Source organism: Hyposmocoma kahamanoa, unplaced genomic scaffold, assembly GCF_003589595.1.
Source record: "Hyposmocoma kahamanoa isolate Upper Pololo Valley unplaced genomic scaffold, ASM358959v1 99879, whole genome shotgun sequence".
NCBI classification, from domain to species: Eukaryota; Metazoa; Arthropoda; class Insecta; order Lepidoptera; family Cosmopterigidae; genus Hyposmocoma; species Hyposmocoma kahamanoa.
In genome coordinates, this window is record NW_020656077.1 from 7,240,287 (window position 1) to 7,263,160 (window position 22,874).

Genomic DNA, 22,874 nt, shown 5'->3' on the forward strand with positions numbered 1-22,874 from the left:
GTTCTAATTTATTTTTAAATAAAGAATCTAAAAAGAAGAAAAAATCACAATATAATCTACAGTAACAAAAAAGATTTCAGTTTTTCGAAGTGATCGCAAACTTTTTTTGATGTGTGTATGCAGTGAAACCTAATTCTAATCCTGACTTGTTTTCAGCTTTAAAAACAACTACTGATGATGAAGTTAAACTATGGCACCGCAGACTTGGACATTTAGGACTTGACAATATGAAATTACTACGTGACAAACTGGCGATAGGTATATACACAATATGAAATATGACATTACTACGTGACAAACTGGCGATAGGTATATGTTTTAAGGATTCAAATTCAGTACAGTGTGTGTCGTGCTTGAAAGGTAAGCAAACTACATTACCTTTTCCGAAGCAAGAGAGTACACGTGCTACTGAAATTATTTGTAACATTTGTAGCCCTTTTATTGACGATAATTCAAGAAAAACTTTTGTTTATTTATTGCGGAACAAAAGCGACTCGCTCCATCCATTCATGAAATAGACGCCATTATGAATCGAAATATCAGTGACGTCCTCCGCAACGATCGCTTTGCCATAACAGGCTCCCTGTATCGCCCTACCACGATGGCACAATGGTTCGTTATGTTACTAGTGGAGAAGACAAAAGACAGAAGAAAAATTGTCAACGGCTTAGGACTCAGGACCCTTCTATACTGTATAGCATGGTGCGCCCGTATAATTCAAGACCAAGAATATGACCGACTACTGCTGTGTGTTGGAGTAGTCAAGACATGGATCCTGCACAATATGTGTCAGGACTGCGTCTACAAAAGCCTGACAGAACAGAGAGAGGATTATGCGTTTGACTACGTATTCAACATAGCAGACTCGTTCAGCAAATACATCCGTCTTTCGGACGTACGAACTCGGCTGGGAATCATGTCATGCGACTCTGGAAATTTATTATTACGTCATTGCGATTACTAATTTTTATATATTAACGTAACTCCAAATATATTACAATATATAATATAATATATTACATAATATTAATGTACCTTTTAGCTTCTAGCTTTCATAGCTAAATCTTTATAGACCCCATATAGGCTATATAAGATAGGCCATATAGGATAGGCGTGTATACATATAAATGTACTCTTACATTTGACTTTATTTCGACCTTAAACTAGGTTTCAACGTCGTAATACTTTATACAGTACAATATACTATATAATATTTAATAAATTAGTACTAAGCCATCGGGCATTAGTAACTTGTACATAATTATTTCACCAATCATGTTACGTTGGCGGGCGGTGACCAACAAAATCTTAGCCAGCACTGTTGTAGGCTGATTTCGTGAGAAACTCTCTTGACCTTATGGTAGGGTACTTCTCTATTCTATGTGTGCCTTAATTCCATTAGGGAATTAAGACTAGTGTACATGGAAGAATGAAAGTTTTTCTGAATGCTTTATTTATCCGAAATCGACCTATTGTATATTTTACATTGTAAATATCACCCACATGTTTGCTAAATTGATTGAGGATCACACACCCGATCATCATTAGTTTAATATAATTTACTTTAATTTAGTTTTAATTTTTTTTTTCGGTCCCTTATTGAACCGTTTACCATTTTACTAAAAATCTCTTGTACAGTAAGTATTTTAAGATCATAAATACTGTTAAAACCGGAATAAATACTTTTATAACTGGATTTATTACCATTACCCTTTACCCTTTTGCACTCCCGAACGTTAAAGTCACTTGTGACGGTGTGACCTCCTTACACCGTCATCTCACATTTTTTATCGTATCATTTTTTCTTTTGCTTGTATTTAAATTTTAAATTTGAATTGTTCCATCTTCCTTCACTTTCTCATTTTTGCTTCGTACCACGGTCACTCTCTGCTTGACCGCGATAGCGGACAGAACTACTAAAAAGAATAATCATAATACAGTGAATGTAAGTCATGTATAACAACCCGATAAGTGGTAAGTGCCTAAATGTAACATCTACCATTTTTTAGGTCAAGTTAGGGAGTGTTTTTTTATTAATGTACTGTTTTCTACATTTACCTTTTATTTGTTACAGTTTTTTTACTTTACCTTTTACTTCAAGTTAAATAAATTTGTGGACCGGAAGTTTCCTGTTTTACTGCCGTGATCCTGATCACGGTTGTTAGGATTACAACCCTTTCACACTAACCGAGATCTGCGGTATACGGAGCATTCTAAGCGCTACCAGCTGCGGCACACGCTTTCACTAATTTGAAATGTGAATTGCAATCTATACTACAAGCCACCAGAACTCAACCAGCCCCCCTACAATACTTTTGACTGCAGTCCGAAATTAAATATGTTTTTACATAATTTACTAAGATCTATTTTATTGTTTCTAATTCGAATGTCCTAGATCTCTATGAGGTATCCATTAACTCTGGATTTCCCCACAGCAGCAGTATCTCTTTTGTATATATATTTTATAGTCTTCTTAAGTTTGTTTTATATTTGAATTCTAAATTTAAGTGTGGTTGTTTTTGGCGCCTTTTCTTTACTATAGTTTTCTGTTTTGATTGATAGCTGTACATGTTTTCTAAAAAATTATTAAGCTGTAAATACATTTGCTTTGCTTTTGCTCACACTTTGTTAGCACCCACCCGAACCCATTGATACAGTCCGCTATAATCACTATCTCTGTGACGATGTGACCTCCTTACATCGTCATCTCACCTTTTTATCGCCTTTTCTCCGGTTCCTGGCCAATCGTTTCTAAATTTTGAATCTTCTTTTAATTCCTTTGCCTCAATTTCTGATTTTGTTTTGTTTCATCGTCACTCCCTGCTCGAACGCGGCTGCGTACAGTGCTGTTAAAATTTCAATTGCGTCTAATTTTGATTCCTTTGCCAGATTCGTAATAACTACTACGAATCATGTGCCAATTTTGATAACAATTTATAATTATAATGATAATAACGCACACACTCAACATAGCCCCGCACTAAGGAAACCCTATGTCGCGGGTGCCATGGACATGTGGACCCGAAGGTTTCTTATTTTATTGCCGTGAACCGGCTCATTAGGGATTACAACCTTTTGATTTCGCTTCCAGACCACAAACAACGGAATTCTGAGCACATTATCCGAGCACTGGAACTTGCCTATGACGTGTAGGTGGTTTCAGCTGCATTCCAGTGCATCCCGCTTTAATGTTGGTAGCAGCTATTAATTAGTTATTAAGTAAGTAAGTTTTTAATATTTCTTTAAAAAAAAATTGTTTTTAGTAATTAAATTTTTATTGAATTGATATTCAATTATTTTTTGTGAAATTACTCCACTAGTTTGTTATAATTATTAATACAAAAATCGAACACTCAGAAAAAATTCCTTCGATCCGGTCGGATTCGAACCGACGTCTTCTTGCATACCGTGCCAGACGCTATACCAATATGGCCACGGAACGGTACCTCATGAATTTTTCTATGTGCTTGCGTCGTGTCTTTGTACTTGGTCTTTCAACGACTTTTTAGTCATCTATGAGAAATCTATTACAGATTTATCACCCAGTTAGTACCTTTACAGCTACCAGTCCCGGCGCGAGATGTCGCTATTCACTGTATTAATTAAATTTTTATTGAATTGATATTGAATCCGACCGGATCGAAGGAATTTTTTCTGAGTGTTTTTTCTGAGTGTTCGATCTTTGTATTAATAATTATAATTTTTAGTAATCAATTTTTTAAATTTCTTTCATTTTATAATTATGGTTTTTATTGTAATTAAATAATAAGGCTGGGCCAAATAGCGTGAAGTAAATGATTATTGTTATTAATATTAATAATTAACCAAAGAATATTCCTAATTCACGCTATATAAGTTTTACTCATAAATCGGAAAAAACGATTCATTTCCAATGCTTATTAAATACGTAATGCGTAATTGTATCTGTGTTCCAAAGCTTGGTGCGTGATGATGGATGCGAAATAGCACCATTTCCATAACTTTGTAAACCTTAATGGGTCACATTCCCCAGATATTTGATTAACGGGCGACCACATACACTAATGTCCTTGGTTTGTTTATTAACAAAACTTATTTTAATCAACGCGCGAGCGAACAAGCCGCGGATATAACAAGCAACATACTAGATGGTCTCATAATGTTTGCTATTGTAATAGTGCATAAAATACTTCGTTTTAGAAGCTATTTTTCTCACTTTAACAGATTACTCTCTTTTCATGCCTGATTTCTAGACCTCTGCATATTCTATCACAATGATAATGATGAAAATAGTGAATCAATCACTATCTAAACATATTTATTTCGTATACAATATAATGATAAGTTGCCATTGATTGACAGATCTGTTATTCTTCTACAATTTATTCTTGCATAGAGTAGTCTCTAATTTACTTCTTCCTTTGACATGCTATCCTGAATTTTGACTACTCCTTTCAAATTGAAAATTCGCTATTAGAATTTCGGTGCTCTTTCTCACTCTACCAATTGTTCGTCATTCTTGTACCGACTTTGGTCTCATCTGGTCTTCTTCTCTTCGTCGTCTGATCGAATAACTGAGAGGTCTAGCCTTATTCAGAGCCCTACACCTAGATATAGGGCTCACTCTTTAGTGAGCCTTTGCTAAACGCAAGGATAAGTCTAGACTAATCCCTGCATTTACGCTCTGCCTGGCTGGACTGTGTCCTCACCCTGCGAGTGTGTAACGGCTAACCTACTATCTCTACCTCGTTCCAGGAGCGACTAAAGCCAACGCTCACAATGACTAATTCCATCTAAGGGTACGGGTGATACTGTACCCTTCTTGCATTACCGCCGCTGATCATCGTCATCTTCGCCGCTCTTCGGTCCTACTTTAGCCGACAGCCTCACCGTTCTCCGGCTCTACACCTACCCCGTTGCTCTCCGATCTTGCTCTAGCCGACAAACTCACCGCTCTCTGGCTCTACATCTCTGCCCTCAGTCTCCAACCTTCGAGGGCATTCTCCACCACACCCCAGCACTTTCTTTATTCTTGATATTATTTTACTCTCTCACAAATCGCTGTTTTGCATTATTAAGACTCCGCAGGATTTAAAATAGTCCATACTACTTCCGCAATAAAAAGGCGAGACAGCGCCATAAAATAAATGTCGTTATTATGTGATTGGTACATTTTCGACGCCATTTTTCTAGAACAATCAATGGCCGCCAGTTATTACGAAAACTTGCACGCAGAAACTTATATTATTTGTTGAAGAACGTTACATCTCTAAATAATTTAGTGGTAATTATTGAAAAGTTTCTGCAATACTATTCCATTTTTAGTTGTGGGATTCTTCACGAAATAATTCCTTTAAAGTTCCAAACTATTTTTCTTGAAAAGTGCAACAATTAGTGACAACGCTATCTTCAACAAAAAGTTAGTAGAATTGTTTATTCAAGATAAAACCAATGAAATCATATTTTACATTTTTAAAATGAGATAGTATTCTATAAAGGTATTTTTATTTTATTTGTATCTGTATGCAAGATAATGTATTATTCACAATAATTAATAAGTAATTTGGAAGTTTCTCCCGCTTTGGAATTTAACATTTCCTTTAACCAACCAAAACAAAAATCAATGCGAAGACTGCATATCTTTCAGCAATGCTACAGAAAATGTCAAAAGATGCTACAGAAAATGACAAAACATATTTACAAGACAAATTTGATACTCATCTGAAAGAAAAAAATCTGGCGAGACAGAATAACGAAGACGACAAAAGTACACCCCTGACACTTGTATCGTAGCTGTTTATGATTTGCAAGCAGTAATACCATGTCCCAAAGGAAACGCATCGAACTTTTATTATGTATCAAAATTAAATGTTTATAACTACTCAATTTGTAACTTAAAATCTAAAGACACTACATGTTATATCTGGCATGAAGGGGAAGGCAAACGTGGGACAACAGAAATAGGAACGTGTTTGCTCAAATATATACAAAACTTAAAAGACCTATCCACGGAACTTGATTCTAAACTAGATTTGATTTTCTTTTCTGATAATTGTTGCGGGCAACAAAAGAATCATTATATAATAGCCCTTTATGTATATGCAGTTTACCATCTGGATTTTATAAATCCATCATACACAAATACCACATTAAAGGCCACACTCAAAATGAGGGGGATAAAACACTCTCTCTCATCGAAAGAGGTATAAATAAAGCTCTAAAGTCGGGACCAATATACACCCCTGACTAGTACGTACACATAATAAGTAATGCCAAAAAAACTGGCACATCCTATAAAGTGAACGTATTAACACACGATAATTTCGTTGACATAAAAGCATTAGCGACCTCTTTAGGCAAAAACTTTTCCAAGAACGTACAAAATAGATAGTGAAACTAGGACATAAAAATTTTGAAAGTGGAATCGAAAGATGACAGTAACTATTCTTATACAAATAATAAACATCGTACAAAGACAGAGTTCAAAACGGTAATAATAGATAAAGTTGGGAAAACCAGAAACACTGTAACCAATATAAATTTAAAAAATGCATATAGAGAAAAGTTACAAATGTGTGACAAAAAGAAAAAGGGATTGCTTGATCTTATAAGGAAAAATATTGTGCCAAGATTTTATAAGAAGTTTTTTGAAAATCTTTGTTTCTTCTAAAGAAGTGATTGAAAAAAGACTTGTTATGCAATAGTTCCTATATATAATGGTAATGATTAAAAATTCCGCCTTTTCTTAAAATTACTTTTAAGAAAAATGTTATTTATTTATTTATTTAATAGTTACATGTACAGGAAAAACACAACAAGTCACAAAGAATACAAGGGAAATTAAAAACAAAAGGTTCTGCTTATTTCTAATAGAAATTTCTTCCTGCAGACCTAAATACACGCCTATAACTAAAAGAACGGGCACAACAAAAAAAAAATAATAATATTAAATTGTTATAAATTATATAAATACTTAGATAAATACATATTTTATAATATAATACCTAAGTTATGGATGGAATAGTAGACAAAAAATGCTCTTTAACTCTCACTTTCAACTCAACTCATCAACTGCCTCCGTGGCCGAACGGTTACCATGCCGGACTGCCATGCAGAGTTCCCAGGTTCGATTCCTGGGCCGGGAGAAATATTTGTATGGCCTACATTTATTTGTCTCGTGAGTTTGGGTGTAATTTGTAATTGTCTAATTGTGTGTCCATGGCACCCGCGACACAGGGTTACCCTAGCGCGGGGTTATATCGAGTGTGTGCATTATTATTATTATTATTATTACTTTTAAAATAGCTAACGATTTACTTTCGTGAACAGTAATAGGAAGTGCATTCCAAAGTCTGACCGCATGAACAGTGAAGGAGTGAGAATAGAAACCGGAATTAAAGCATGGAAAGTTAACTGGGATATAACAAGAGAGCGACAGGGTTTATCCTGGGACCTAAGGAAGCTGAATCGCTCTTTCAGGTAGCCGGGAGACACAGGGTTATGTAAAATATTATAAATAATGGAGACAATATGCAAATTCCTGCGGAGACGGATGGGAAGCCATTTGAGCTGACTGCGGAAATGTGAAATTCGGTCATATTTACGAAGCCCAAAGATGAACCTTATACATAGGTTTTGCAGTCGTTCAAGCTTATTTAGCAGTTCTTCAGTAGCAAAATAAGTAGCGAATAGCAGGAATCAGCATAGTCTAAGAAGGGCAAAATAAGTGTTTGCACTAAACATATCTTGGTTTTTAAAGGTAAAACGTTTTGGAGGCGCTTAAGTTAAGTTAAGAATGCAAGGAGAAGTGGACTTTACGACTGACTTCATTAATATGTGGAGTCCAAACCAAATTACAATCTAAAAGCAAGCCAAGATTAGTTGCAGTAGAAGCATAAGCAATAGGCGTGGAATTATACGCTATATAGGTGGGACAGAATCTAGATGCAATACGCCACGCATATACCCACTTCCCACAATCATAGCCTGCGACTTTTTGGGATTCACCAATAAACTAAAAGACTCAGCCCAATGAGCGATGCCTCGTAAATCAGCATTAACCGCTTCAACGGCCGTAACGACATCAGACGCTTTAAAACTGCGGTATAGCTGCAAATCGTCAGCATAGAGATGAAAGTTTGAAGACAGCACAAAAGTGACAGAGTTAATGAAAACAGAGGAAAGGAGGGGAAAGAACACCACCCTGAGGAACGCCAGCAACTAAGTCACACCAATCAGAGGAAGCCTCGTCAGAGCGAATACACTGCACGCGGCCTCTGAGGTAGGAGTCGAACCAAGCTATAACCGAAGGAGAAACATTAAAAGAGCGAAGAGAAGCAAGCAATACGTCAAAGTCGACAGAGTTGAAAGCACTGCTGAAGTCCAGAAGTATAAGCAAAGTGAGAAGACCATTGTCCATTGCGAGGCGAATATCATCAGTTACCTTCAACAGTGCAGTCACAGTGTTATGGCCAGAACGAAAACTGACTGAAACGGGGAAAGCAACTTATTACAAGAAAGATACAACATTAACTGCTTGTTGACAATGTGTTAATTTTTTGGATGGGATTTGTTAATGTGCTAGAATGTTTTTATGTTTATTCATAATTTATATTTTATCGAGTTGAAAGTATTTTAATACTTGACATTAATTGATTGTTTCCTACTTTGGTTTATTTTGTATGATTGGTTGTTATGTCAATTGATTATTCATTTTATTTCTTTGAATGTATCACTAATTTGAATAGTGCTCTAACATCATAACCAAAAATGTGTTGTTATTTACAAAAATTCAATCTTATTAGTTTAACACAAAACCAGTAAATGCAGAAAAGCAATAAAAAAGTTTTGGTTAATATTATCCTTATCACAATTGTGTCGCTGTTTCAGAAAATTCTTAATGTTTCATGAGCATTATTGCTAGTTATGTTCAAAAAAATATGGAATTTTACAGTTTCACAGTATAACTTGCTCGCGTATTCGTAAGAATGATCCGAAGGTAATTTTGTCACAACTCAAGTTCTTGTAGTTTTTAATTGTTTTAATATTATTTTGGAGGCTAACCAGCTAAAAGTTACTGCTATAACAATACCTTAATTAATAACCTACTGATTTTTAAATTGTATTTAAATTTATTTTCATTTAATAAAAAGTTGTGGAAACAAATATTTTGTAACATTAACTTTTTTGGTTTGTGTCATTATTCATTCAAAGCAGCGAAATCTTAATTTCTTAACTTTTTACCTTTCTCCAAAGCCTCCTACCCCGATAACAGGTCTTGTCAAAGTCTAGTTTTGCTGCAACTACTGTAGATGTCATGTAGACTAAGTTGTAATGATGTTGACCGCCATCAACGTCATCCTACCTTTTTGTCATCCCTTTGATTACTGGTCACTTGCTTTTAAAATCTTGAAATGTTCTCGAATTCTCTATTCCTTCACTATTCTTATGTTGGTTCGATTCATCGTCAGTCACTTCCATCAAAGTTCTAAAAAATGACATAACGTGACAATAAATCATCACTTTCATTTATTTCTAAACGTCACACAGTTTACTATTAAATAATAAAGATATATAGGCTTTTTTGGGGTGAGTATTGTATAATGTGTTTAGTATTGTACAGGAAGTGTTTTACATTAACTTTACAGGTACAGCTTTCTTTTCAACTTTTTACAACAAAATTGTGTGGACTGACTGAGCTTTCGCAAATTCCTTGCTTTTTTCTATTATTTTTGCTATGTTTTTGTTTTGGATAACTATTGATGTATCGATTGTCAGATTGTGTAGTATTTATTATTTATTTTATATTATGCATTAATATTTGCTATTGCGTTTCATCTACATTTGCACGCATTTCTGTCGACATCGCACTTCACGAGCTTTCACCATTTTCAATTCGAAGTACACGACGCGTGTTCGTTCGTATGTACACAAAATTAAAGTTATTAGTCAAATAAATAACCATTAAAATATTAGATACGAACTAATACTTGAGACAATTCAATTTGCTTTACATCTGTGTCAGGATCCTTAACTTTCCTACGCCGGAGAAGTTGGTTGGGAAGTTAAAAGGAATTTTAAGAGCGTGTCGCTGCCGTTCCGTAAGTTGTTGTGTTCGTCCTCCAGGAGTAAGTAGTAGGTTTCGTTGACTAAGTTTCTTTGTTAAGTCTTAGTACATATTAAGGGTTTTGAAGAAAAATTATAAAGTATTTTGAACGTAAACTGTACATATTCTATGATTTTCAACCTTATATGCTTCTTTTTAAAGATGATTAGAAAAATCCCGCGGTATTTGGCACTTACGTTATTACTAATGGATACGTCAGTATTTCGTTAAGTTATTTCATGACGTGACATTGGATAGTTATTAATTTTCGTTAAATGTCAAGTCTATTTTCATAATTTCGTTAATAGTTGCAATGGACAAAAAGTTTTTTTGCCTTTCTCTTTTACATATTTACCAAGTGTATACTTAAGTGGCATCGAAAAAAAAAACATTATACGTTATTTACCTAAAGAATTATTAAATAATTCTTAAAATGCATGTTAAATGACACGATAATTATTATTTTATATAAAATTTCTGTTTAATGTTTGAAACCAGTGTTTGGAACCTCTGTTTATTTAGTTAAGGTTTTTATGGTGCCAGTCTTTGAATAATTACGTTTTTAAAGATAGAATATATTAATTTATCTTTAGTAAATAATGTAAGTAAAAAAAACGTAATAATCACATAAAGGTAGTAAATATGTTTGAGATGCGGTTTTATTAACTACCTTTTTTTGCAAAATTACTGCATGAAAAAGCGCTTGATAAAAGTTGTAAATTTCTTTCTGCCATCGAAATAGTCACGCTTCTCGGATTCAAAATTTATGTTGAACAAACTATGGGTAAGTCACTTTGTTATCTTTGTGAAGACAACGTAAAGACGTTGAAGAGACTGAAGTTGGTGAGTTAATCATTGCGATCTTAATGAAAACGGAACGAATGAAACCGAGGGAGTTATTTTGAATATAAACATACCATCTAATTTCGAGTACAATTGTTACAAAACAAAACTACGTTAGAAAGCAGATCTAATCTTAAGAACAAGGAACTGTTGTATTTCTGGCGAAATCACAGAACCATTTTTCAGAGCATTTATACGTCAGCTGGGCACGGGTCTCGTCTCAAGCCAGAGTTTTTTGGCCACGTTGACCCAATGCGACTTCATACATTTACCTGTAATGAACCTTCTTCGACTTGCAGGTTTCATCATGGTATTTTCCTTCACCAAAAAGCTTATCGTAAATGAAATTAATTTTCGCAAATAAAAAGGTGCGAGCCCGAATTTGAACCCACAGCCTCTGCTTGAGATACGGTAGTCAAACCATTCGGCTATCATGGCTTTTTTCCTAAATAATAGCAACGAATTAATGTTTTATTTGTATGAAAATTCTTAAAACGTTCTTGGTTTTCAATTTTATTAATCATTTATTTTCCCCGTTTTATTTATTCTTAATTTTTTTGTTAACGTGGGGCATACTGACAGTTTCTGGAATCGGCCACTAAGAAACTGAAAAAAACCAAAAACGAAATTTGAGAATGGAACTCTCCGTGAGTAGGTTACTTTTTACTTTACGAGACATTTGTGTTTTCATTATGGCGTCGTTTTGAAAACTGCAAATTGCTATTACAATGAATTTCAGACGTAAAAATTTTCCAAAAATAAAGGGTGATAAATGCCCATGTCGTAGCTCTGTCTACTCGTGACTCGGTGAATTTAGACGTGTATGTGATCATCTTCACGACGATGTATGTGAAAGTCGGCCGGCGACTGCGGTTACCAAATTGATACCGTACGACAACGAATTGAAACTGACAAAAAATTAATTGTCAGCAAATTCGTACTGCATTAGGCATTAGAATGACACAGGTCCGAAAGATATTGCATGAGCATCCGAAGGTTTGGAAACTTTGCACTCAATGGCTACCACATGATTTAATGGAATACCAGAAACGACTGCCTGTAGAATGGTGCAGTAAAGTGATAAAAAAGTTTAATGGAGGACAGTTTATGACTTACAAGCCCAGAAGCGGCGGTGAATGCGTTCCACGAAGCCATAGAAGAGGTCCCTACGAATGCAAAAGTGTGTGAATAGCGAGTATGATATACATTGAAAAACAATAAATCTATTATAAACATTTGGTTTACTTAACAGAATCCAGAAATTTTCAGCATGGCCGAAGCATCATGTCACTCATTCCATTGTATGTACATCACACATACGTCAAAATTGAATTGTGCTTATTTAACTAAAATGAGCTGCTTTAACGCTTTCAAATCTATTACGTTGTGTTCCGTATGGGATAGTAAGAGGTAATTAACAGCGTTGCGACACGACCCCGGAGCAACACTGTATACGGGGTGTAAATTTGAGATGAGGCAGCAAGGCCAGCTACCTTAATCGTTGTAGTTACAGGAAAACGGTTCTATAAGACTACCATGAATTTTGAAGATATTTTGATTGACATTTACAGATTTTGAAAAAATAGTACAGTCAGCAAGATAAAAGGCAATTTTTGCAAAACTTTTTTTAATGCCATTCGATCCGGTCTCTGGTAAGGATCAATAGTCTCTATGGGACCAACTGAGGCAAGAGTACCTACTCGAAATGTCAGAAATCGCGTCAAAAAACAGACCACTACTCTACAAATAAGAACTAAGTAAAACCAAATTATAATCATATCGTTATTGTTAAATTTGAAACAGCTTTGTTTTGTTTTGTTAATAGCGAATTTTCGCTTTTAATACGATTTTTAATCAAAATGTTCTCAAATGTAGAACGCTTAGACTTATTGGAAACATATTATTCAAAAACTGAACAGCTGCTTTGGAGTGGTATAGGGTCAAATATCCTTTACGAAGAGTGCCCACCAGAAAGGTTATAATAAATATTTTAAGGAATCTTGAAGAATGTGGCTCCTTTAGCAAAAAATTGGTACGGGAAACTTCGTGTTCTCGATGAAAATATGGAGATTGCGGTTTTGTCACACGTAGGCGCTTTTCCTGACATATCTACAAGAAAAGTGGCCATTGAAATGGATATTTTGCACATGTAAGTATGGAAAGTATGGAAGAAATACGGATACAAATGTTATCGTCGGGGTCGAATAGTACAAGCATTTAATGTAGGAGATAATATTCGTAGAACTAATTTTTGGAGATGGCTTAGCGGAAAAATAAGTCGAGATCATAATTTTTTACATTACATTCTATGGTCTGACGAAACAAATTTTTCAAACAATGGTATGAACAGGCGAAATCATCATAATTGGTCTAGAGAAAATCAGCTGAGATTTACCGAAAGCTATTATCAGATTCGTTTCTCTTTTAATTGCCGGTGCGGTCTTATGTTAAATAGAATCGTAATGGTGGAAGTTTATGAAGGTACCCTGAATTCAGACACTTACAATGACACAATTTTAGAAAACCTTCAAAAGCGTTTGGACGAATTGCCGCTTTCGCTTTTGAAAAAAGTGTATTTTCAACAAGATGGTGCTCCGCCACACAACAGCCGCCGAACGCGTTTAAATTTAAATCAGCGATTTGGAAACAAATGGATTGGAATACATGATCCTATCAAATGGCCACCTCGCAGTCCTGATCTGACGCCTCTTGATTTTTTTCTTTGGGGCTATGTAAAAAATGAATTTTTTTTAAAAATTACAACAGTGTTCAAGATTTGAAAGACGCACTTGCAGTGATTTTCAATGGAATCCATCCGAGTAAAATTTTAGCCGCTACTTGCTCTTTGCGGAAGAGAGCGAATCGATGCATCCGCCAAAGCAGCCATCAATTCGAGCACTTACTATCATAATTTTTTTTAAGTTATTTTGCTTTTTGTTATTGTTTTTATTTTGAAATATATAATACGTTGTCAATTTGTTAGTTTCCTTAACTACCTAAAATAGCTGATTACTAAATAGGTCCCTACAAAATGTATGCTAAAAAGTTCTTGCGATTTGACATTTCGAGTACTCTTACCTCAGTTGGTCCCATAGAGACGTAATAATTCTTACCAGAGACCGGATCGAATAGCATTAAAAAAAAGGTTTTGTAAAAATTGCCTTTTACCCGCTCATGCGATACATGCAGCCGTGGACGCATGCCGCCACAGAGCGTTGCGCGATTCATGCGTCTCTAGTAGCATACCACACAGAGGTGCCGGTGATGATTTTATACCGATTTATCGGATATCGAAGTTATACCACGTAAAAGAACTAATATTAATTGCGATTTCGGTAACTACTCTAGCAAACCATAAAGTTGTTAATGCCTGGGTCTGTCATTAAAAAAAAATAAACAACTTCAAAACTACGTCACGACAATCGTGTGAGTGTTATTGTTTGGGCTGGTGATTTCGGTGTTTATTTATTGAAAACATACCGTAAGTAGCGTTTTTTAAGTTTACCCTGAATATGAATGTTTATAAACTATACTTTAAGGAGTAATTTCATGGTAAACGTTAGAACAACTCAAACGGAATATTATCATATTTCTCCAAGTATACAAAAAATTTCATTAGTGCTTTTTAAGTGCAGGATTTGCGGTGTATTACTGCATTTTATTTTAGATGTTTTTGTTGGTAGTACGGAGGGTATTTATTTAGCAATGCAGAATAATAATTTTTATTTATAAAAAAAATTAATTTAAACTGAATGATTTTCTAATTTGCGAAACCAGATAGCCGCCATTTTGCGGTAGGTTTATCCTATCCTTTAAGGGCCGTGTAGGTGGGGGTAGCGCATCGCGTGAGCGGATATCTTGCTGACTGTACCATTATTTCAAAATCTGTGAATGTCAATCAAAATATCTTCAAAATTCAAGGATAGTCTTCTAGAACCGTTTTCCTGTCACTATAACGATTAAGGTAGTAAGCCTTGCTGGCCCGTCTCAAAGTAACATCCTGTATATAAATAACATCGACTTTAATTATCACATCACTTGAGAGGTTATTTATCGTGACGTAATAGATTTTGTTATTTACAATACTTGAACTACTACCGAGCACATCTCACAACTATCATAGCGCTGTGAACTATCATAACGCAGTTTATGCTACAAAACATCGAAAGCAAATATTGCACCCTTGGCTGTAATAACGCTACATCTGCAAATTGACAAATTGACGGAGATATTCAACGAACGAAATTAGTTTAGTTTTTTATGCTTAACAAGTTCGTCGCCGACTACAATTTTCAAAATTGTTCAAAAAATGACATTCGCTTATACATATAACTGTTTTTGGTCTCACTTGTATACAACTATGTGTATAAGTTTTTCGTGTTATTTCATTATTTGACACTATTTTGGAATTATTGGAACACAATGCGGCCTAAATGCAATAACTATTAAGTTAGGGCCACGCCAGTCATAATTCCGAGCAGAGTACGTATACGAGTACGTAATGTTCAACCGATGTTAGGTAAGCAACTGCCGTACCCTGATATACGTCTTTCAATTTTTTATTCGAAATTTTTTTTTTCTTTCATTCTAGAAAAGTAGGTATAACATCAAAAATCCTAAAAACCAAATGGCAACGCAAGTTCCTCAGGGCCGTGCCGTTTTGTTTTGTTATAAAAGTTAAATACGTATAGCGTTTGCTACCTACGTGCGGCATGAACGAGCATTGCATGTTTATATGAGTCGTGCCGATCATTTAAAACCATCACAGCCCTAATAGGTTAATGAGATGCTGGTTATGTTTGTCTACCATGGCGATGAACGTGTTAACCTGCCAGCGGTCGCGCGCGGTCTCAGAGACCGCAGTGACCATATTATAGTCGTTTTACGAAAATTATAAGCAATAAATAGTTGCGCGACCGTGATATCCACGAGGGGGTAAGGTAGGTACTTCCCCTTAGTAGCCCCGTGACATTCGTCGCAAGCGCACATGTGTCTTTGTTTGTGTTTGCGGTCTCAGTCTTTGTGTGCGAGTTTAGAAACATCACGTCGTTTACTACTGTCAAATTATATAAATGTATAATATAGGCCCCTTGAGGTGAATATCGTGTTTAGTGCGTGTATAGAGTGTTTTGTAATAATTGTATCTTTTCTTTAAACAATTTTATTTGTTACAGCCTTTTCATTTCCTCATTTAAAATAAATTATGTGGACCGCGCCCTCTGCATTTTCATTTCGCTAAGGCCAGGCTTTAAAATTATACGATTATCGATATAGTTCATTTCATTTAGCATAATTCCGGTGACATTTGAGATTTGAAGTTTCTAGAGATTGAAGCATTACTGCTGCGTGTTGCAGCCTTTTTGGAGACGTTTTCATTTTTCATGCAAAAAGATCCCATCCAGAGGTTCGAACTTGTGACAGGGCTTTTGTTTTGAGAACGACGACAAGAAAAAAGTTGGATCTTTGCTTTTTTCAGCGAAGCTATTAATGTGCTTGTTATTTTAAAAGAGGCAGCAGGATACCGGCCGCCCGAGTTTTCTCCGGATTTACATACCAACGCTTCGACTGAGGAGAGCTGCGTATGTAATACACATAGTGTTACGGATATCATCGGAGTGAGCTCTACCTTTTTCCTATAGTCTGGTACAACGACTTATTCTGGTTACTCTCGACTCTCTTTTGATATATCACCTTGTTTTTACACCACGTTTTAGTTCTAGTATTTCTCGTCACCCATTTCAGATAAGTGTATGTAGGCCGTACAATACAGTCCAAAAACTCACATCCTCTTGTGAGTCTTGTAAATAAGTCATCCCATTTATTAGCTAATCTTTTCAGCACTCATTCCCGTCTTGGCTTCGCCGAATTTGGAAATACTGTAAAATTTTTCCTATTAATATACGGGGTTCCATTTAATTTTTAATATTATACACCGTGCCCGTAATTTAGACAGCCTCGAAACTCCTTCTTCTGTTCGGTCAGAGCCATGGCCTCGATATAGTAGTGTTTTCTTACCCCTTTAAAACAAAAAAAATACTTCAAGATGTAGTAATGTAAAATCGAATAACAAAAAATTGATTTACATTAAATTATTTAAGAACAAATAATAAACAAAATAAAAAGGATTCAATTACTATTAAGGTATCAAAAAAACTGCACAATAATAAAAAAATCAACAGCAACGAAGCGAAATCTCAAGTATTACTCCAAAAACATCACACAATGCTCAAAACAAAAGAAAACGACCCGCATGCAAGGTGTATGCACTCGTAATGGTGCCGATCCGATTTATCGATTTTATGGTGTACATTTCTTCAGATAAGTATTCCGTTTTACGCATCAAGCAATTGGCGTAATTTATTTTTATCTGTATCATTTTATGTCCTGTTTACTTAATATACTGTAATTTTTGTTTCAAATTACAACTGCAATAAATATTGTTTGTGTTTGTTTTTGGTACATTATAACAATTTATTTCTTTTTATAAACTGGTTGAGAGATTAGTTAGAAATAGTATGCGCTATATATATATATTATATATATATATATATTAGAATTAGTTATTATATATATATATATTAGATTAGTTATTATATATATAGATATTATATATATATTAGAATTAGTTAGAAATAGTCTTATATGAAATGGATTATAACTCGTTACTTGAAATCTTAAAAAAAAAAACAAGCCAGTTCAGACAATACTTACTTATCTTTAGATGTCACTGATTAGTAACGGAATATAAAGTGATTCCAAACTTTGATAAACAGGGCTACAAAGTCATGTTCTGTGCGGATCGTAGTAAAATCCGCACACTGACCGTCATAAAGATAAGAGGTGGAGCACGTAAAAAGGAATACGTTTCATGAGCATGAAAAAAGTTTATACTTTACATTTTAAGAACAGTGAAGGCGCATGTTACAAAAGCAATCCTTCCTACATTTTGCTAGTTATAATAAATAAAACGAAAGACATTACTTGATTATTCAGATTAATTTAGAGTACCTAGAGTGTATTTTTAAAATATTTTTTACATAATAAAACGATATGAAATCTCCTTTGACATTTAGTTACTAATCTAATAACTGTATTACCTATTTTTATTTTGTAAGTACTTGCCTCTCTTACCCTAAGATGTGTGTAATGTTAACATAATATTATAAGTATTATTATTATTATTTTGAATGAATGAAATGCACGTATTGGAATTGTTTGATATACGAGTATGTATTTCGTTGGTGTAAATTTATTAATCTATTATTAAAAATTCCTCTGCAATAGCAATACAAACTGCAGCATTATCAGTATTATTATTTATTAGTTGACGTTTTCGTAGTCAACCTTTTACTTGTAATGCGATGTTCCAATTTTTTAAAATAATAAAGAATATGTATTTATATTATTCAGAGGAATTTAAAAGTCGTTGCCTAGTGTATAGAATTCAGATTCGCCATTAATACGCCTATAGTTAACTGGGCGGTCTACGCGCGGCAGCCGCGCGATAATGTTTGGCGCTAGCTAATAGTGTTAATAATATCCCTAATTGACAGTCACAATAACATGGTCTCAAACTAATTTACTCGGAACTCCCAGATCAGAACCAACTTAGAAATTTACCAAATCGGTCGTACCGGGAATCGAACCCGGCACCTCCTCATCTAGCGCTCATAGTGCAAACAGACAAAATTTTACTAAACCTTTAGTAAATTTTAATTCCATTTCCAATTTAATGAATCGAATACTTTTTTCGTACAGCACTATGCCGTTATAAACGTTTATTCAGGTCATCAAGACTTACTTACTTACTTACTTGAAATACATACACGTGTATTATTCATATTTCTCAAACATGATCTGAATGTTTGCAATACTTTCAAAAAATTTACGCACAAACTTTGTGATTTATGGAGCCTTGACGGCCTGGCCGGCAAAATAAATACGGCAATCCATTACTGTCTGCTGCTTTAAACTTTTATTGTATATCCAGTAACAAAGAGCTATGTAAACAGACTAACGAAAAACTGTCATACAACCAACTGATCGCTAGCACCAGTATCAATAATTGTAGTTCGATTGTGTAAGAAGTACTGCTGCCACCTTTGGGACAACTCCGCCATTACCAATTAGCTGCCTTGAACCCAGTGGAGCGAAATGCAAAAAGATTTATACAAGTCTTGTGGAGTCAAGTCTTGTGGAGTCGGAGCTACAAAATTTCGACCATTGCAGAAAAGTAGCCAGCTTGTCGATTTTCTATCGGATACATTTCGGGTAGTGTGCGCAGGAACTTTTCAGTTTTGTTCTCACCGTTCCTCCTTCGGTCGACAAGAAGGTCCGGAACGCTCCATCTTTATATACCACCCATTCGCACAAAACGCTTTGCGTCCTTCCTTTCTGATGCTTATGGCTAAGAAATGGAATACTCTCGGTAAGTACAATTTGGGGTACTCCTAGAGTGAACAGGTATTTTTTAAGCAAATACGTATCATATTCGCTTAACATCTGGTGAGATTGTGGCCAAACGTGTGTCTATTGTTTATAGAACAAAAGTACGAATATACCTGCACCATATCAAAATAGCAGTAAATTACCGAAACTACTTGTGAAGTTCTTTTTTGAAATTTTTTTTTTCTTTTTTCACGAAAGTAAGTAAGTTGTGAGAAGAGCGAAAAATACAATAGTGAACTGATTTAAAACAAGAAGCAAAATGTGTCATGGTAGTCTTGTTTTCCTTCTTTATTATACATTCTCCTTCATCCCTCAGCAATTTATTATTTCCTCGCATTGTTTGAGAAAAAATGCGCTATATATACCTTGGCGGGATTGCCTGACTAGTGTAATGCAAGACCTCGCTGCTGCGCTTGGCTTTGTAACTCATACCCGTCCAGTAATCCCTTACTTCTCGGCCTCTGCACTGCAATAATGTACTATAATATAGATATCGAAACTAAATCCTAATTGTAACACACTACCAATTTTTATATGAAATTTAACCGAACATGAATTTTCCCGCCACCATCGATTTAATTTTTTACAGCAAGTATTTTTGTACGGTCAGTGATGTATAAATTGTGCTCAATCCAAACATCGAAATTGAACATTGAAAAGGTTTCTTTTTTAAATAATTTAATTTCACTGAATGTTCAACTAAGAAATCAATGCCAATTTAATTTGATAGTAGCTCTCTATGACATTAAATTTCCACAACATTTTTCGATTACACACTGTTATATCTGCCATCATTTGGTATAACGCATATAGTAACCAGCCTTCTGCATAGACATCAAAAAATCATTTGCGGAAGAATAAAAAAACAAAGTGATATAAACCAAACCATTTGTCCATTCCTGTCAGGGTCATGGTAAAGGCACCCTCAATAATGAGAGGCTCGATTTCACGCCCCGCCGCGACCTGCTAAGGCGGACACAGATGACTAAAGAACAGCATCTTATTGATAATTATAATACAGAGAATGAAATTCACGAACTAATAAAATAAATACATCTCAAACCAACGTTTTGGGCCCTTTACATGGTCACAACTGACTAATATAATAACAATATTAAAAAAAAGAAGTAGTTCCATTGGAGGTTCTTCAAGGTACTCCACGAGTCCTTTTGTGGACCGTTTCTCTCACTGCATTGACTCCGTTTCGGGGACCTTTTTGGAGATACCGAAGGTTATGTCTATGCAATACAGGATCAGGTTATCAAGATTCAGAATTATCGGCGATATATCCTAACGAACAGTGCCGCAAACATATGTCGGGCATGTGGCCGTCCTGGAGAGTGACGTGGCATATTTTTTTGCGGTTCTTCCTTTTTCCTCTGGGTACTTGCACAGAGACAACCAAGCAGCCAAAATATTACACCAAGGGTTCGCTCTGAAGTACGGACTCGTGCAACAGAGGATGCCTTATTACAAGTAATAGTATTTACCGGAGCCAATACTCGAAGACAAACGCACCAAAACCTATTGGGACCGATCCATTATCACAGACAGGACTTTCTTGCGAATAAGCCTGATATCGTGATGTTGGATCGATCGCTGTCGAGGGTATTTCTTGTGGACGTCGAGATACTTATGTTTCTCGATCTCGTGGAAGAGACACCGAGATGTTTCTCGATCTCGTGGAAGAGACACCGAGATGTTTCTCGATCTCGTGGAAGAGACACCGAGATGTTTCTCGATCTCGTGGAAGAGAAACCGAGATGTTTCTCGATCTCGTGGAAGAGAAACCGAGATGTTTCTCGATCTCGTGGAAGAGAAACCGAGAAACAAGTATCTCGATCTGGCGCACGAGATTACCGACCCGACTCGTGGGATGTGACCTCCACTAAATTAATCCTAATTATTTTGTACGGAAACGTGTTTTTTGACAACGTACCTTCCTACTATTCTATATATAAAATACAGAGTGGATAAGAAAAAACTTAAAACAGTAAAAACAAGACGGTGAAACATTTTTTGGGCGAAACATCAGTGCATAATCTAGTAAATTACACTGCAAATCACTTTACACATCCCATATTAAGAGACGACTAGCGCTAGTCGTAGCTACATTAAGCTGGTAACAAATGTAACTTTTCAAAGTTGGTGTTACGTTGGCACAACAATCACGAACTTATCAAACACCAAACTGCCCACAAATACCAACAGTATTCGCCACCCATGCGTAGATTCACAAATAGTTGAAACTTGGGAGTTTAAGCCCTCGGTTATTCCAAGCACAGACGATCCTAACTTACACCTTGTCTTGAAAGAATATCCCTATACACATTGACTTACAATTATATGGACGTCGGGTCCGCGCTAAAAAAGTGTCCGAACTTATAGGGCGTTAAAATCGTATACAGAGCGTCATTCACGCTTTAGTCTTCGTTTGTGTCACCTGACAGCGAAGCAAGCAAAATTAGACAGTACTGCGATGACATTACAATTTGAATTCAACGTTTTAGCTTTTTCATATTCCTTTACATGTCACTACGTTTAAATAGGTTGACTTGGGACATTTTTTTCGTGGTTTTTGTATTAGACCCGTCGTCCATTTATTTGTAAGTCAATGCATATACAAGTTACTTTCTACCCAATCATTACACACTACATCTTTTGTAAAATTAGGTTGATTTCGTATCATATTTCCCAATCAATTTTTTTATAATTGACGTAATTCTTAGTTCATATTATTTTGAAATATATTTGACTTAATGTCAAAATTTATTCTCGCATAATATTTATTTCTTACATTAGTTCTGCGTAAAAGATTGTAAACGCAACTATAAATACTCATTTTTCATTTTGAGTGCGATGGAACAACTAAACAAACCCGAAATTATATAAGAAACTCAAAGTTCGCAACAAATTTCTGAAACCACTCAGACCGCCGATAAACTTCAAAAATGCCCCATAAGTTCCAATAGACTTTACAACCTCGATCTAGACATTCAAAAAATTAAAAATGACACATATGCCACATTTTGGTCTCTTCCCTCCTTTTCCTAATCTATTAGTAAATCTAGAATTAAACTATACTCATACATATAAAAAATCGACTATCGAGAATCGAACTTTCTACCGAACCTTCAGTAGCGCTCCTAGCAACACAAAAAACCTCATGGGACGAACTTACCAGTTTCGAAAATACATTTTTAAATCTAGAAAATCCAAATCCAAATGTTTTTCTAACGTTGGTTTGTTTGAAAAAAGAAATATATGAGATTTAAATCCGAAAAAATAGTTTCATTTTCAACCACGAAAACCTAAGAACTCGATAAAAACACCTTTGATTTCAGACAACACTGAAACACTCATCTATAACATCTGTTGCGCTCTCATCCATTGCACGCTTAATCTTCTGTATTGTAAACAATCTGTAAATAGTCCTTAATGTGTCCTTCTTGCTTTACATTGAGAATTCAGGAATGCAGAAACTCCGCGAAACTTACAC